Consider the following 15307-nt stretch of genomic DNA (forward strand, 5'->3'; position numbering starts at 1 on the left):
ACGAGAAGCAGCGCTACAATTAGCAGTCGCTAATTACCAACCGATTAATGACAATACGAGCACATATACAAGTGAGTATTCGCATTTACCAATCGATCCACGGATTTATCTAACAGAGATCTCGATATTCAGAAATTTCGTTCTCACGTTCTTTTTCCTTTCCTGCTTGTTCCCTGCACCTGGCTTCATCTCCAATGAAAAACAACCGCGGAGTAATTAATCGTTAACGAGCGATAATTAATGACAATAGGAGGTATCGGTTCACAAGTGTCGCTCTCGAATAACGAACGATTGCTAATTAATGTTCAGCGTGGAGGAGAATTGCCATCAAGTTTCGAGAAGGCTTGTTAGTCTCGTGTGGCATTTCCGCGGTAAGAGGGTAATACTGGCGAACAATTGTTGGAATGTAAACGATGAAACGAACGATAATTATAAACGAAGCAAGTTTCTTCGTATGAATATCGAATGGATGTGTTGTAGACTGTTTTACGTTTGTAGTTTCACACTTTACCGACAGATAGTCGATTAATCGGTTTTTTGTCACCGACAATCTTCCTCATTATTTGAGCAGTAATTTGTTATTTAGTATTAAGGTACCTTGCACAGTTGCGTCAGTTGCGTTGCTTTGTAAACTCCCACAGTTTTATACCAATTTGAAAAACGTAGCGTTCGCAATGAACAAAAAGGATTGAAAAAGAGAAAGAAAGTATTGGAGAGTCTAAACCGAAACAGAGCCGACGTCAGGGAGAATCTGCGCCTGAGATGTCGGTCGGACGTGCGTATGTTGTTGAATCGCCAGCGGTCGGTAAATTGTTAAGACTAACTTCGGTTTAAGATAATTGATTGTATCCAAAAGACACAATTTATGAATGTAAAGTGTATATACAAATAATGTCACATGGACGTGGTAAAGTAGCTTCTTTAAGTCGTATGTTGAAAGTATTATAATACCAACTTCTAGGGAGAACAATTTTCTGAATACATAGAATGTAATTTGCTACATTTCTGGCGCAAACATAATTCTGTGAACTAACACAGACTTAGAATTAATCCCGCGGGATTGAAGAAATGAAAAGTAATGAAGTGAACTAACTCTACTTGAACATTATAACATGGTGTTTCTACCTTTCTAACGAACTTCTACTTCACAAAGAATTTCAAGGAAATTAGTAACGATGATTCTAAAAAACAAACTAAAAATTGCGACCAACGGTGTTTCAAACAAAGATTGCTAGGCGTAAAGAAATATTATCAAATAGTATCAAAAAGTATACAAAATTTATCAAATTATAACCTATAATGAGAGATGAAATGCTATTCTAAAGCAAGGGGTAAAAATGACTATAGATTCTTTTTAATTATTATTCTCTTTAATTGTTATAGTCTTAATTATTATTGAGCTGATTTATTAAAAACAATAGAACTCGCTTGGTATGTAAAATCTACCTGCGATCTAAAATCTACCTAACCTTTGTACAACAAACAAAAGAAAACAGACGTTATCACTGTTAAGGCAGTGATGTAGCTGCACATGAGAGTAGAAAGTCAACGGAAAATTGGAATCTGGGAAAGATCCATATTATCGTGTCTTTGAATATGTTGAGGTTGACAGATAGAGGAACGAGTGAATGAATTTGAAATAGAAAAATATATAGAAATACAAGTATAAGTACAAGTATAGTGTATGAGGTGAAAATCAAATAAATTGTTATCACTATTTATTAATTTGATGTATGATATTGTTGAGGTTAAGTGATAAAGGGACGAGTGGATGAAGTGGAACAGAAAAGTATACTGAAATAAGTATGGGCATAAGTATAAGTACAGGTATAGTGTATGAGGTCAAAATCAAATAAATCGTTATCTTTATTTATTAATTAATATGTCATATTGTAGAGGTTGACTGATAAAGCAACGAGTGGATGAATTTGTAATGGAAAAATATATTGAAACAAGTATAAGTATAGTATAAATATAGTTAAGATCAAATAAACTGTTGCCATTATTTATTAATTTGATGTATGATATTGTTGACGTTAAGTGATAGAGGGACCAGTGGATGAAGTGAAACAGAAAAGTATATTGAAATAAGTATGGGCATAAGTATAAGTACAGGTATAGTGTATGAGGTCAAAATCAAATAAATCGTTATCTTTATTTATTAATTAATATGTCATATTGTAGAGGTTGACTGATAAAGCAACGAGTGGATGAATTTGTAATGGAAAAATATATTGAAACAAGTATAAGTATAGTATAAATATAGTTAAGATCAAATAAACTGTTGCCATTATTTATTAATTTGATGTATGATATTGTTGACGTTAAGTGATAGAGGGACCAGTGGATGAAGTGAAACAGAAAAGTATATTGAAATAAGTATGGGCATAAGTACAAGTACAGGTATAGTGTATGAGGTCAAAATCAAATAAATCGTTATCTTTATTTATTAATTAATATGTCATATTGTAGAGGTTGACTGATAAAGCAACGAGTGGATGAATTTGTAATGGAAAAATATATTGAAACAAGTATAAGTATAGTATAAATATAGTTAAGATCAAATAAACTGTTGCCATTATTTATTAATTTGATGTATGATATTGTTGACGTTAAGTGATAGAGGGACCAGTGGATGAAGTGAAACAGAAAAGTATATTGAAATAAGTATGGGCATAAGTACAAGTACAGGTATAGTGTATGAGGTCAAAATCAAATAAATCGTTATCTTTATTTATTAATTAATATGTCATATTGTAGAGGTTGACTGATAAAGCAACGAGTGGATGAATTTGTAATGGAAAAATATATTGAAACAAGTATAAGTACACGTATAGTGTATGAAATGAAAATCAAATAAATTATTATCACTATTTATTAATTTGATATATGATATTGTCGAGGTTAAGTGACAGAGGGATCAGTGGATGAAGTGGAACAGGAAAGTATATTGAAATAAGTATAGGCATAAGTATAAGTACAGGTATAGTGTATGAGGTCAAAATCAAATAAATTGTTACCATTATTTATTAATTTAATATATCATATTGTAGAGGTTGACTGATAAAGCAACGAGTGGATAAATTTGTAATGGAAAAATATATTGAAACAAGTATAGGTATAAGTATAGTGTATGCTGATGCAGATCTGCACTCTTATAGTGTTACAATACAATAAAAAGAAGAATAAGGAGCACATTCATATATTTATAGCAAATGACATTACCAAAAAGTTAACCTTGGTATGTAGATGTACCCGAGGACTACAAGAAATCTATTTATAGCTCTTTTGTTTCTAGACCTTGTAATGCAAAACAAAATTTTTATTCAAGGGCACAATAATATGCACCTCTTGTTATTTGGAATTTTTTCACTAAATTCTATTCTCTTTTCCAGGTCACGGATATACAAAAGCAAAGATGTAGAGTTTCTTTTGAAGTAATTACTTCAACAGAATATTAACGACTGTTTTGGTTTGCAAGTTCCAGAGGTAAACGTACTCCCAACAAATTGTTACTGCCGTTTCTTCTAATCTTCAGCCAGAGTTACATAAGAATATTAACTTTTTGTGCTACCGTCTGTCGATATAAATAGATGAACGTGCCCCCTAGGAGATTATTGTTATCCTTTATTCGATCGGTATAGTAGCATTGAGCAAGCGACGATTATAACTGGCGTACACTATCTCTCGTACTTATAATTATTTTAATACAACTGGCTATCACGAATTCGTCCACTCGTTACGTTCTTAATTAAATACACCTACACGTTGAATTCATCTCAAACGAATTGCAACACAAATACATACTTTTTTATATAGAGCTAAGCTGAGTAGTTTTAGAACATAGATAATCAAATAGAAAGTAAGGAAAAAGAAAAGGTAAACCGTTCAACTGTGCAGCATACGTACAACTGGCAAACTGTAATATGGGAGATATCGTAAATTATGAAGACGAATAACGAAGTACATTTACACGTATTTAGTATTGAAATTTCAAAGTGGAGAACATCGAAGAGTAAAAACATCTTTCTAAACAATTTAAGTTAAATGTTGATTTATTCTACGACCGTGGAAAGTCTATTTCGCATTTCCAACAAGCATCGTGTCTCAGTAGCTCTATTTCTCGTTGTTCTCTTCTGTGACCCACCTTCTAAATACTCGTTCGGAGAGAAGGTAAATTCATTGTGACCACTGGCTCGTATTCTCCGCTTTAAATCTCATGAGAGGATACGGTAGAACCTAGGTCAGGGTCTCGGTTTACATAACGCAGGTAATGCGCTACCATTTCGTTAAATAATTTCTTTTCTCAGCGAATAAGATCTCGGTAGAAATACAAGTTGTTGAATACCTTACGAGTCTTTTCAAAAATATACACCAACATGTTTATAATTGTCTTAAAAGCTGTAAGATATTTATCTTCAAATGTTTGTGGATTATTTTAAGACTAAAATAATAAAATAAATATTTAACATTTGTTAATTAAATAGATTAAATAGGACAATTAATTTAATTAATTTAATAGAAACAGATTAAATAGAACAGATTAAAATAAATATTTCCAGATAGTATTTTAAAAAGATAATGAGAAAAATTATAATCTTAACAACTACTCGTTATCAAATATAATTTTAAACAGTCATCAATATACAGAGATGTGCATTAATAATTATTGTTTGCACTGCTATGTGGAGTGTGATTCGACATCAGTTTTTATCTCAGGAGCTCCTTTGTCGAGTCTCACCTTTCATTGTGAAACGTGCAAAAGAAAAGCAGGATGGCATCCTGGAAATAGTTTCAAGATATATCATACACCTAAAAGTTACAAAATACAACAATAGTGTAAATAAAACTGGTATTTAAATGAATTTGTTTCTTTATTTTATTTATTTAAATTGTCTTATTTTTTAGTTAAAGTAAATTTTAAATAAAATACTTAAAAGCGTTGGCAGCTGCTGGTAACGAAATTGAAATAAAATTTGCAGTGCAAAGAGTTAAAGCTTGCCAGCTCCTCTTGTGAAAATCTTGTAAAGATCGGTAGGTAACAGTTTAGTACCAGAATTACACAACGATCTATGGTAATACGATACAATAAAACTACATAGAAAACGAAAACAGCGTAGTAAGAATAAACGTTAGTTTATTAAGAATAAAAGTTACCATTAATTCTATCAACGAGACCCACATAATTCTTAACAATTGTTACCAGTCTCTTGTTAAAAAGATAACAAAAGAAGTTACAATCGTAAAGACCATCGCACTCATTCCTACCTTACCATCACTCCCATCTCCTCAAACTATCGTATTTCTAATCACCTTCGTCAAAGCCCCCCATGACTCATCGTCCGGCCATCAGAACACCAAGATCATCGAACGCCTATTTCCAACAAGCCACTATCTGCTTCTCCAATGCGAAGAAAAAGAACAAAGAAGAGGAAAAAAACTGCTATAAAACGTTGCCAAAAGAGAACGAATGATAGGGACAAACAGAGATGACTAGAGGAAAAGCAATGGAAGCAAAGGAGGATTGAAACTATTAGGTTGGCAACTAAGTGATTGCAAATTTTGTCAATACCATCAAATGTTAAAATCAGCGATCGCTTAGTTGCCAACCCGGTATTTACAGCGAAAATTTCACGTTTCGTAAACACACGCCAATTTCGCTAGCGATTCTCTTGCGAATATTTTTGTTTATTCGTATATGAAAAATATGTCTACTAACACATAAATACGTGTATATGTAGTATAGTTGTTGCTGCGGTTCACTGGAACGTGAAATATTCGCAGTAAAAATTGTGGCGCAGTTCATCTGTAACATATTGGGTTGGCAACTAAGTGATTGCGGATTTTGACGTTAGATGGTATTGACAAACCCGCAGGCACTTAGTTGCCATTATGAGATAGTTGCAAAGAAACATGGTGCTGCCACGACCGGCATTACACTTGCTAATGGCCAGAGAGTGGAATGCCTGGTCCGGGCCAAGTTGTCGAGTGTTGCTTCGCGTACAAGTACGAGAGCACGAGCGTACACACGATCATTAACCCGAATTACGTTGTGTGCACGGCGGGTGCAAGTGCAGGCTGCAGTCATAATGAGCTATTTGTGTACTCGTACAGAGGTGCGTCGATGACGCCGTGACACGCGTGCGCCACCAACTTTTCATCCTTCCACTTAGCGTGATAATGATGCGCTTGGCTTCTGTGTTTAGCTGGTGCACAGACGATAATTTCGGTTCTCAAGGCAAACGAATAGGCTTTTGGGCTTCTTCGTAGAAGCTGGCAACAAGATTATCAGTGGGGCGGCATAGGGACAAGGGAAAAAGAGATAGTTGTCGCTTTGCGAATTTTTATCTTTTTGCAAAGGGAATTTTTACTTTGAATTGTTTTTTTTTTCTTTTTTATTATTATGATGGTTTCCATGGAGGTTTCTAGAGAATTGTCGATCATAACCTTCATATTCGTCATTGATCCGTTCCTGAGGAACGTACGAACATTAAATTGGACGGATACAGAATCAACTTTTTCTATGAGGATCAACCGCAGAGGAAATAATTGGTTCTGAGCCTCGAATTGGCTCCATAAATGAATTTAATCGTTACGTTGATCGTTGTACGTGTTCGTATGCTGTTTCCGCTGCTGCCCTCTGCATTTAATGGAAACTTGACCCCTTTTGTTACTTCAGTTATTTTAATCTAATTACGTTTTGTGACAATAAACTCAACCGTTTTCTTTGTTTCCCATCTTTTCTTCCTGTCTACCTTCCTTTCATTCATATTATGGGTTTATTGTTGAATTAAATACATTCCGAACACCCTTCCTCCTTACGAATATTGCCACTTGAGAAGATGCTGGCAACAGCCGAATGAGAAACAAGCGACTACTTGAACAACATACACATTTATAAATGAAATAGATCTAAGAATTATCAGGTTAAGAAATATACCATAAGGCCAAAGAATATAGAAAAAAGAATATATTGGGTTGGAAACTAAGTGATTGCGGATTTTGTCATTACCATCTAATGACAACAACAATCACTTAGTTGCCAACTGTACGTCTTTTTATTCTTACGAATATTTTGCATCGGAATATTTGCTTTAAATTGTTAAAAACGCAATTGGTAGCGTTTATTCGTTTCAGAAATATAAAAATGCACGGAAGATTTCTAACATGGATATCTTTTACGAGAGATGGTGATAGTAAGGAGGACTGGAATGTTAAGCGAGGATGGAAAGGAAAATTGATATGTAGGAATTTTTATTGGAATATCTTTGGAGAGATTGAAATTCTGCATCGATGAAAATATCAGTAAATATAGACATTTTTCTTTTCCTTGTTTATCATACGAAAATAACAAATCCGCAATAAAAGTAATATGCATATTATAACAATTTAATTGTTACCTGAAATTACTATGATCTTGTTTCTTAAAAATTGTTTATTCAGAAGGAAGATTAGGCAACTCGGAAATGCAAAAAATTATGAAACTTTGCGTACAAGTATGTCATCCGTACAATACAACCCTATTTCTCTTTGGTGCCATAATTCGGTTTAAGGAGTGGAATTATTTATTTCGGGAAAAATTTAGAATTTTCCTATTCGTGAAATATCTGAAGAACCATAAAAGATATCTAAAATGAGGTTTCCAACTTGTATTATTCTATCGTGTTTAGTAACCAAAATGTGTAAATAAAATTTTGGTAACACCCGTTTTTACATCTGTAAGTGACTTTTGTGTTAGAATTACGGATAAGATACTTTACTTTATTCGCATACGAAGTTTTATCATTCTTTGAATTTGCCTTGTCGGTAAAATAGAATAACATTGTCTCACATTCGGCTCAGTCGGAAACATTTCAGCAACTTGAACACAAATGATAATTCGTCTAATAGCAGATGATTAGCATTTGACAAAGTGAACCATGAAAGCCTCTTACAAACAATCAAAAAACACTTCCCGGAACAAATCCACCACTTGCTTAAATCATACCTAAGCAACAGAACTTTTGTAGTAAAAATAAAGGATGTATATTCTGAAGTAAAAGACATCAAGGTAGGAGTACTGCAAGCAGACCTCTTAGGACCAATATTACACACACTATACATAGCTAACATACCAACAACTATCAACAATAAAATATTGACATTCGCGGACGACATGGCTGTACTAGCCATGCGCACTAATACAGAAACAGCAGTCACATTACCACAAGAGCACATCGGAAAAATAAACAAATAAAAGCAAACCCCAGTAAATGCAACCATATTACATTTACACTAAGAAAATAGAAACCACCAAATATCCAATTGGATGGCACGCACATAACACAAATAAGGCAAGTTAAATATCTAGCACTCCACTTAGACATACAACTTACATGGAAGCAACATACTAAATCAATTATAGACAAAATATGGATAAGAAGAAGACAAATGTACTGGTTAACTAGTCGAAATTCTAAACTCAGCATAGAAAATAAACTAAAAATCTACAAAACGATAATAAAACCAATTGGACGTACGGAATGCCACTATGGGGGACAGCAGCAATGAGTCACATAAATAAACTAGAGTCGCTACCATCGAAGATACTGAGAACAATAGCGAACGCCCTCTGGTATGTCAGATACGAGGATATACGTAAAGCCTTAAAAATACCAACGGTGAAAGAAGAAATCGGCAGGTACGCAGAAAAATACGAGGAAAGAACGGCAACACATCCAAACCAGCTGACTGCTGAAGCGGGCAAAACTCTCATAGAAAGAAGTCTAAAAAGAAAACACCTCCCTGACCTCATTGAATAAATAAAATAGTCAAACTGGAAGATAGTATCTCGCTGGGGGTAGCCATCCACCTTTCATTATTTAGCAATAAAGCTAGAAAAATTTACCAAATGTCCAGCTGGACAAATTGTAAAGTACAAATTAAATAATAAAAAAAAACACGGATCTCTATATTCTGGATCCTTTGAGCAACCCTAGGCATCTTTAGATTTAAGAAAATAAGATTTAAGTCTAAAGTGATTTTCAAGAATAAAAATAAGCAAGTACGCGGAAAGTAGAAGATCTCATTGTATATTTAAGAATATTGCAACAGACTTTAGACGAAATCTCGAGTGCTACATTCCAACGAAACATCTTGCAGTTTACTTTGAAAAAGAAACGAAAACCTTCACTCTACTCCTACACCTCGTACGTCGTGTCGTGATTTCGCGTCCTTCCATTCTCCCACTCGACAAATCCTTCGCTTATCTTCCTCGTTTTTCCACTTTCACGGCTTTCTGGATCAGAACCTTAGCCACGATCCTTCTACCTTCGCGAATAAACAATTTAATACGCTTTATCGCGTTAATAAACGTCGAGTAAATCGCCATAAGCTTATCAAGGACAAGCGGACATTTTACTGATCCGCTTTGACAAATTGAATAAAGAAAGCACACGCTCAAATTCAAATATTGCAAAATACGTTTGCCATTGAAATGACCAGGTTTGAAAAATTATTATACAGGGTGTCTTGTAAAGAATTGGGCGCGACCAAAAAGAAAGTTATTCTACGTGGAAAAATGAAGAATCAGAAAAATAAAAAATGTAGAATAAAATCTTCTCGTTTTGAGGAAAATTTACTTTAAACAATTGTCCGCTGGATAATGAACGAATTGTACTCTGAAGAAATGACAAGTTTCGAACAATTGAAAGGGAAGATTGCTCGAGTATTTCATAAAGTAAGTGACCAGAAAACTGAAATATTCCGGTTTATCGTGTGTTCTCTAATGAGATAAACACAAACTGAAATAAAACGAGTGGAAGTAAGTACAGATATTAATTAACATCAAATTCTCCGCCAAGTTGAGATACAGTTAACCGCTTAACCTACGATTTACGTTCGAGAATTTTGGGCCGAAAACGTAAACAAGCTCGCGCAGCCTTCGAGCCATTCGCACGATGTGTTGTGTAATACGATGACCCTTACTATGCCCGTAATATTTACGTTTGGCTCGATCATCGTACTACAGGCTATGCTTGTAGTTGCAGGTTAAGAGGTTAAGTACAGACTAATATTTCAAGTTAGTATTCTCCATGGTAATATCTCGTAAAAAATTCTAATCTACGCAATTCAAATCTTTGCAATTTATTTTCTCATGTAAAATCAGCCTAATTATATCTGTATACTTTAAAACCAAAGCAGATACCAGAGGTTTGCTAAATAAGGCAAATGCTTAACTTAAGCTCTTTAAAAAAATATCCTCTTTGTTCTTTAGAAAAATGTCCATCTTATGAGTTTCAAAATAGTGAAAAAGGACCTGATCCACAACAGCCTCAAATATATGTCACTCTGTTTTCCCAAGTTAGAAAATCAAACGTTTGTTCCAACCGCTTCAGAGCTTCCAGTCTCCTTGCAATACGGAACACCTTGTACAGAAGCAATAGGATGTTGTTGATCCTCGAGCGTCTTAAGCCTCGGACACGAAACGATCCTCAGGTTCAATACATTGTGCGGCGAATGGACGTGTTTCTCGGAGCTTAACAAGAACGCACGAGCGAGGACAACCGATCGAGGCAATGTCTTTATCGATAATGTCTTGATCGAGGCGGAGCGAGGGACATTCGCGCGAGAGACCGGTTTCTTTGCCAAGGTTCCAGCCAGTCTTCGAGATTATCGGTTAACTGTACTTGTCCCGTTAGCCGTGATAACGGCAGATTGCAAAAGTGCTCGACTTTAGTAACACGAGGATAGAACTTACTTAAACCTTAATGGATCGACGCTGGCTTGACGAGCAATGGATTCACTCACCTGAAACAAGAAACAGATATTCTATGTAAGATGGATGGTTTGAAGGTTCTAATGGATACAAATAAATATTTCGAGAGATACAATGAATAAATTAAAATATATTAGATACATTAGCTTATAGTAACAGTATATTAATATTAATGTAGGACACATATCGATCTAGCAGTTATTAATATTCTCTTTTCACTAAAAAGTGGAATTTTGAGGTTACGAAATGTCGTCTCATTCGCAGAGACTTGAAATTCTATGTTCGTCATAGACTTTTAGAAGCACGTGAGATAAGAGTTGATCGCTCATACGATTACTTTGTTACAGCTATGTATTAAATTTGAATTATTCAAGAGATATATAATGGCTGACGAAAGTATTCGAACACTTACATATGCAAACTTGAATGGCCGAAATAATGTACATTAAAGTAATTTGCTTAGACAAGCAGATGTCAATAGAAAGATGGAAGTTTTAAGGTTATGTCAGTAAAATTTGAAAAGGATTCAACAACGTAGGTAGAAGTTATACATTTATTAGAAACACGTATTGTAAGTGACTGACAGAAGTATTTAAACGCTACATATATTATTAAATTATTTAATATTAATATTTTGTTGGACCAGCTTTAGCAGCAATAGTGTGTCTCAATCGACGTTCCATGCTGTAAACCAATGCTTTTGTAAAACTACACTCAACAGAATTTCATATTTCTATAATTTTATCTTCCAATACTTGCTTTGAGATTATCTGAAATGTATTTAATCTTTTTCCGATTTCAACCCATAAATTTTCAATCGGATTTATGTCTGGACTTTGCGGTGGAGTAATTAGCATGTGTGATGTGTTATATACGATAAATTCTTTCACAATTCTAGCAGTATGCTTAGGATCATTATCTTGTTGGAAGTGGAAATCTTCCAATAATCCCAATTTACAGGCACTTGTTTAATGTTATTTTTTAAATATTTAAATACTTATATTTATCAAGTATTCCATCAATAAATATCAAATTTCCGGTGCCACTGGCAGCCATGCACCCCCACACCATAACCGATCCGCCTCCGTGTTTGATGTAAATGTCGAATTTTCAATTTCATATTTGGTTTTCTTCACATTTAATTTTGACCATCCGAGCCAAAAATGTTAAACTTTGACCCGTCCGAAAAGATGACTTTGTGCCAAAAAGAATTATTTTTATTAATATAGGTTTTGCAAAAGTCAATCTTTTTCTATGATTTACCGCATTAATATATGGTTTGTTTCGCGGTACTCTCCCTTGGTACTACAGTGTCGCAGACAGATCGTCTTACAAGACCGGCGAGATATAACACAATGTAGTGATAAACGCATAGTTGCCGTCCAGCAGCGAGTTCTAAAAGACATCGATTCGCCTTCGCCCCGTTATTTTACCTATAGAAAAAAGGTGGCATACGTGATCATAAGCGCGAACGGTTGCGAGACCCGAGTGTGGTGGGGGTCGTCTCCAAGAGAAGACAAAGGAAAAAATCGAAGGGCAGTATCACACGAGGATTCAAACCGAATGCATCGAGAGGTTCAGAGAAATAAAATCAAGGTCGCTTAGTCAAACGAATACGTCAAGAAATATTATAAAGTCGAATTGAATTATAATAATAAACCAGTTGTATCATCGTTAAATCATTTGCACTGTGTTAATTATAATTTTAAATATTGTTAAACATGGAAGCTTATATTAAACCTGTTAATTCTGTGTTACAATCATTTGAACTACCTCTGTTATCTATCAACTATCAACAGTGTTACAGCGCTCGAATACTTTTGTGTGAAGGTACCAAATTGTTTTAACAAATTAGTTTATTACACCTCATTTTATTAATTGAAATTTGTAAGTGTATCGTTCGAATAATCATGAGTGCTACTAACATTACAAAATACAGAAAAGTAACAAGTCTTAAGAAGAAAAGAAAGAAAATTACGAAGAAACTGCTCCAGCCTAGTATAAAGATCACATGTGATATACTTTGTCTGAATACATGCTGCGTGCTCACATATGAGATTCGAGATTTAAAGAACTTTAAAGAGCATACAGCGAGAAATTGAAAAAGCATTCGCGATGCATGCAGATAGACGAGACGACAGTTGTCAACGTTTTACGCGATCAAAAGGGAAAGTTGAATGGGTGGATGGGCAAAGGAAAAAGTCGACGGTTGGCGTACAGAAGACGCGGCGAGTCTACGAATCGAAATTGAAACCGTTGTGTTGGAGACCGGAAACTGAGAATAGCTGGCTGCGGCATGTCGTGAAATCTTATCGCGAACAACGCTTTGCATTTGCAAAGTGATAAATCGTGAGTTGTAACCGGAATCATTGAAGCATAGGATTATACACGCTGCACTTTCAAATTTGTATAAATTTCTTTGAGTAACAGTTCGTAATGTGATATGTTATTTAAAATATGTGATAAACAACCAAACTACTTTTGCGTAACTACAAACGAAAATTAGGTTATGTTAGTTTTGCATAAAACGATCACAAATCATCATCGACATATTTCCATGTTCCTATTAGAACGTGCGTTAAAAGCCAGTACAACAATTTCTACCGTGTGGCGAATTACAAGCAGCAGGCGTGGTAATACATGATTAATGTACGCGTTAAACGCGAGTCACATTTTCCAATATCGACAGAAGAGGTGATATTTTGCAAAATCTCCAGACCCAACAAAATGATTTTCCACAGAGTGCGGTTACGATGTCTGCACACAAATACCGGACTACGCAAAAGCCACGTATAGCAAAGCAGAGTTTAGCTTTCGACAAAAATATTTGATAAAAGGATATAGTACAATGTAACGTATCTTGTAGCCATTTTTCTATTTTTCTGATGTGCAATGTGACTGCATTAGTGTGCCTGACTAGACAGCGTGTCGTCCGGGAATGTCAGTATTTTGCTGTTGGTATGTTGGCTATGCATAGTGTGTTTAATATTGGTCCTAAGACGCCTCTTTATGGTAACCCTGCCTTGACGTCTTTTACTTCAGAATATACATCCTTTATTTTTACTGTAAAAGTTCTGTTGCTTAGGTATGATTTGAACAAGTGGTGGATTTTTTCCGGGAAGTGTTTTTTGATTGTTCGTAAGTAATATAGCAATAAATTAATACAGTGCACTTTGTAATCAACTGTCTGGTCTGCAACTGTTTTCCTCCGTCAACCGGCAGACAAACCGCGAGTTTTCGCACGCGTACGTTCGCAATATTTTACATACAAGCGAAAAATGCGGTAACGATAGTTTATTTATAAATGGTGGCGATCAATTTCGTTTTCCGATATAGCAATTTTTCTATGGTCGGACAGTGAACCTATTCGGAAACTCTTACTGTTGCCAAATGAAATTCTATATTTATTCTTATCGTCGTTTGAACGAAAATCCCATGTTGACGATGTTACGCGAAACCTATAATTTTCAAAGCAACTGCAATTAATTATTGATTAGACTACGAAAGTTTGTTAAGTCTCGCCGTTTATGGGAAATTTAAAAGCGCAAACGTGCACAGGTCGCATGCAATGAATTCGCGCAGAAATGTGTGAAATATTTCAAGTATGGTCCTCGTGATAATATTTAACGCATGAAATAAATCTCAGCTTCGTTTGCATTTTTAATTGTCCATGGAAAAATATTTTTTCTTTGCATAAACATTCACGGCCTATCCATAATATCCTACCACAATGAAACAACTGAAAATGAACGAAGAAATAAATAAACTTTTATAGCAATAGCAGTTTATTAAAAATCATTGGAACATCTTCATCTCAACGACTATCAACATAACCATTTTCAAGCAAAAAGCAAATATTGCAGAGGATATTTACAATATAGCACGTGCTACTTGCTGGCTGACCCGTGTCGCCCAATTAACCGGTAAAGGAATGATAAAAGGCTTATCTAGGATTATGAATTAAATCAGATTAACCTCCGCCTCCGCGGGGGGCATGGCGATCAATCCGCAGTTAGATCAAACTGGCTAGGCATCCATTACCGGCGTGGCGTGGCGTGGCGCGGCGTGGCGCGGCGTGGCGCGGCGTGGCACGACCATCGTCAGGAAAGGACTGAGACAAATCGAGCAAAAACGGGTGGAAGGGAAAGAGCCAGTGAAAGAGCCAGTTTGGTTCAGTAGCTTTAAGCAAATAGGAAGAGCGGAGAATAAAAATATACCAGGATTCCGACGATATTAAAATTATTTCTGTCTTCAAAGTGTAATCTTTCGCAGCTCCTGGCAAGTGAGGCACATTGATCTGCTTTTCTTTTTGACACCGATTTTGCTACAGAATTAATAGACTAAACTTTTGTGAAGACTTTTGTGACTCGTTTAAAAGAATTCTTCGATGGGTTGACGTATTGATTGAAAATTTCGAATAGCTTCTCTATTATGGTTATAGTGAATTTTGTTATTAATTAACTTTGTTATTAATTTGAAATTAAATTGTGGATAAAGAAAGCGTAGGATATCTGGAATAACGAAGTATGCAAAAGCTATTATCGTTGTCTA

General features: G+C 35.1%; 1 protein-coding gene and 2 long non-coding RNA genes across 22 annotated transcripts in view; 1 reads left to right on the forward strand and 2 right to left on the reverse strand.

Moving 5' to 3' along the window:
- The window catches only part of LOC100647243 (tyrosine-protein kinase Btk29A), a 328457-nt gene that overhangs the window by 129197 nt on the left and 183953 nt on the right, over positions 1 to 15307 (reverse strand). The gene's annotated exons all lie outside the window — the stretch shown is intronic.
- The window catches only part of LOC105666702, a 29445-nt gene continuing 14873 nt past the window's right edge, over positions 736 to 15307 (forward strand). The window contains exons 1-6 of one of the 10 annotated variants that reach the window (XR_007227386.1): positions 1061 to 1075; positions 1154 to 1827; positions 1897 to 2115; positions 2185 to 2403; positions 2473 to 2691; positions 2761 to 2983. This is a non-coding gene — a long non-coding RNA (uncharacterized LOC105666702). Of the gene's footprint in view, positions 1828 to 1896; positions 2116 to 2184; positions 2404 to 2472; positions 2692 to 2760; positions 2984 to 15307 lie in introns of all 10 variants that reach the window. The other 9 variants (XR_007227387.1, XR_007227388.1, XR_007227396.1 and 6 more) reach the window with 9 other exon arrangements.
- LOC125386870 lies at positions 3439 to 5916 on the reverse strand. Of its 2 annotated transcripts, XR_007227401.1 has the most exons (3): positions 5158 to 5916; positions 4934 to 5070; positions 3439 to 4782 (listed from the first exon to the last, which is right to left on the reverse strand). It is a non-coding gene; the product is annotated as an uncharacterized LOC125386870 (long non-coding RNA). The 2 variants fall into 2 exon arrangements; XR_007227402.1 differs by lacking the exon at positions 4934 to 5070.

Source organism: Bombus terrestris, chromosome 18, assembly GCF_910591885.1.
Source record: "Bombus terrestris chromosome 18, iyBomTerr1.2, whole genome shotgun sequence".
Classification (NCBI taxonomy): domain Eukaryota; kingdom Metazoa; phylum Arthropoda; class Insecta; order Hymenoptera; family Apidae; genus Bombus; species Bombus terrestris.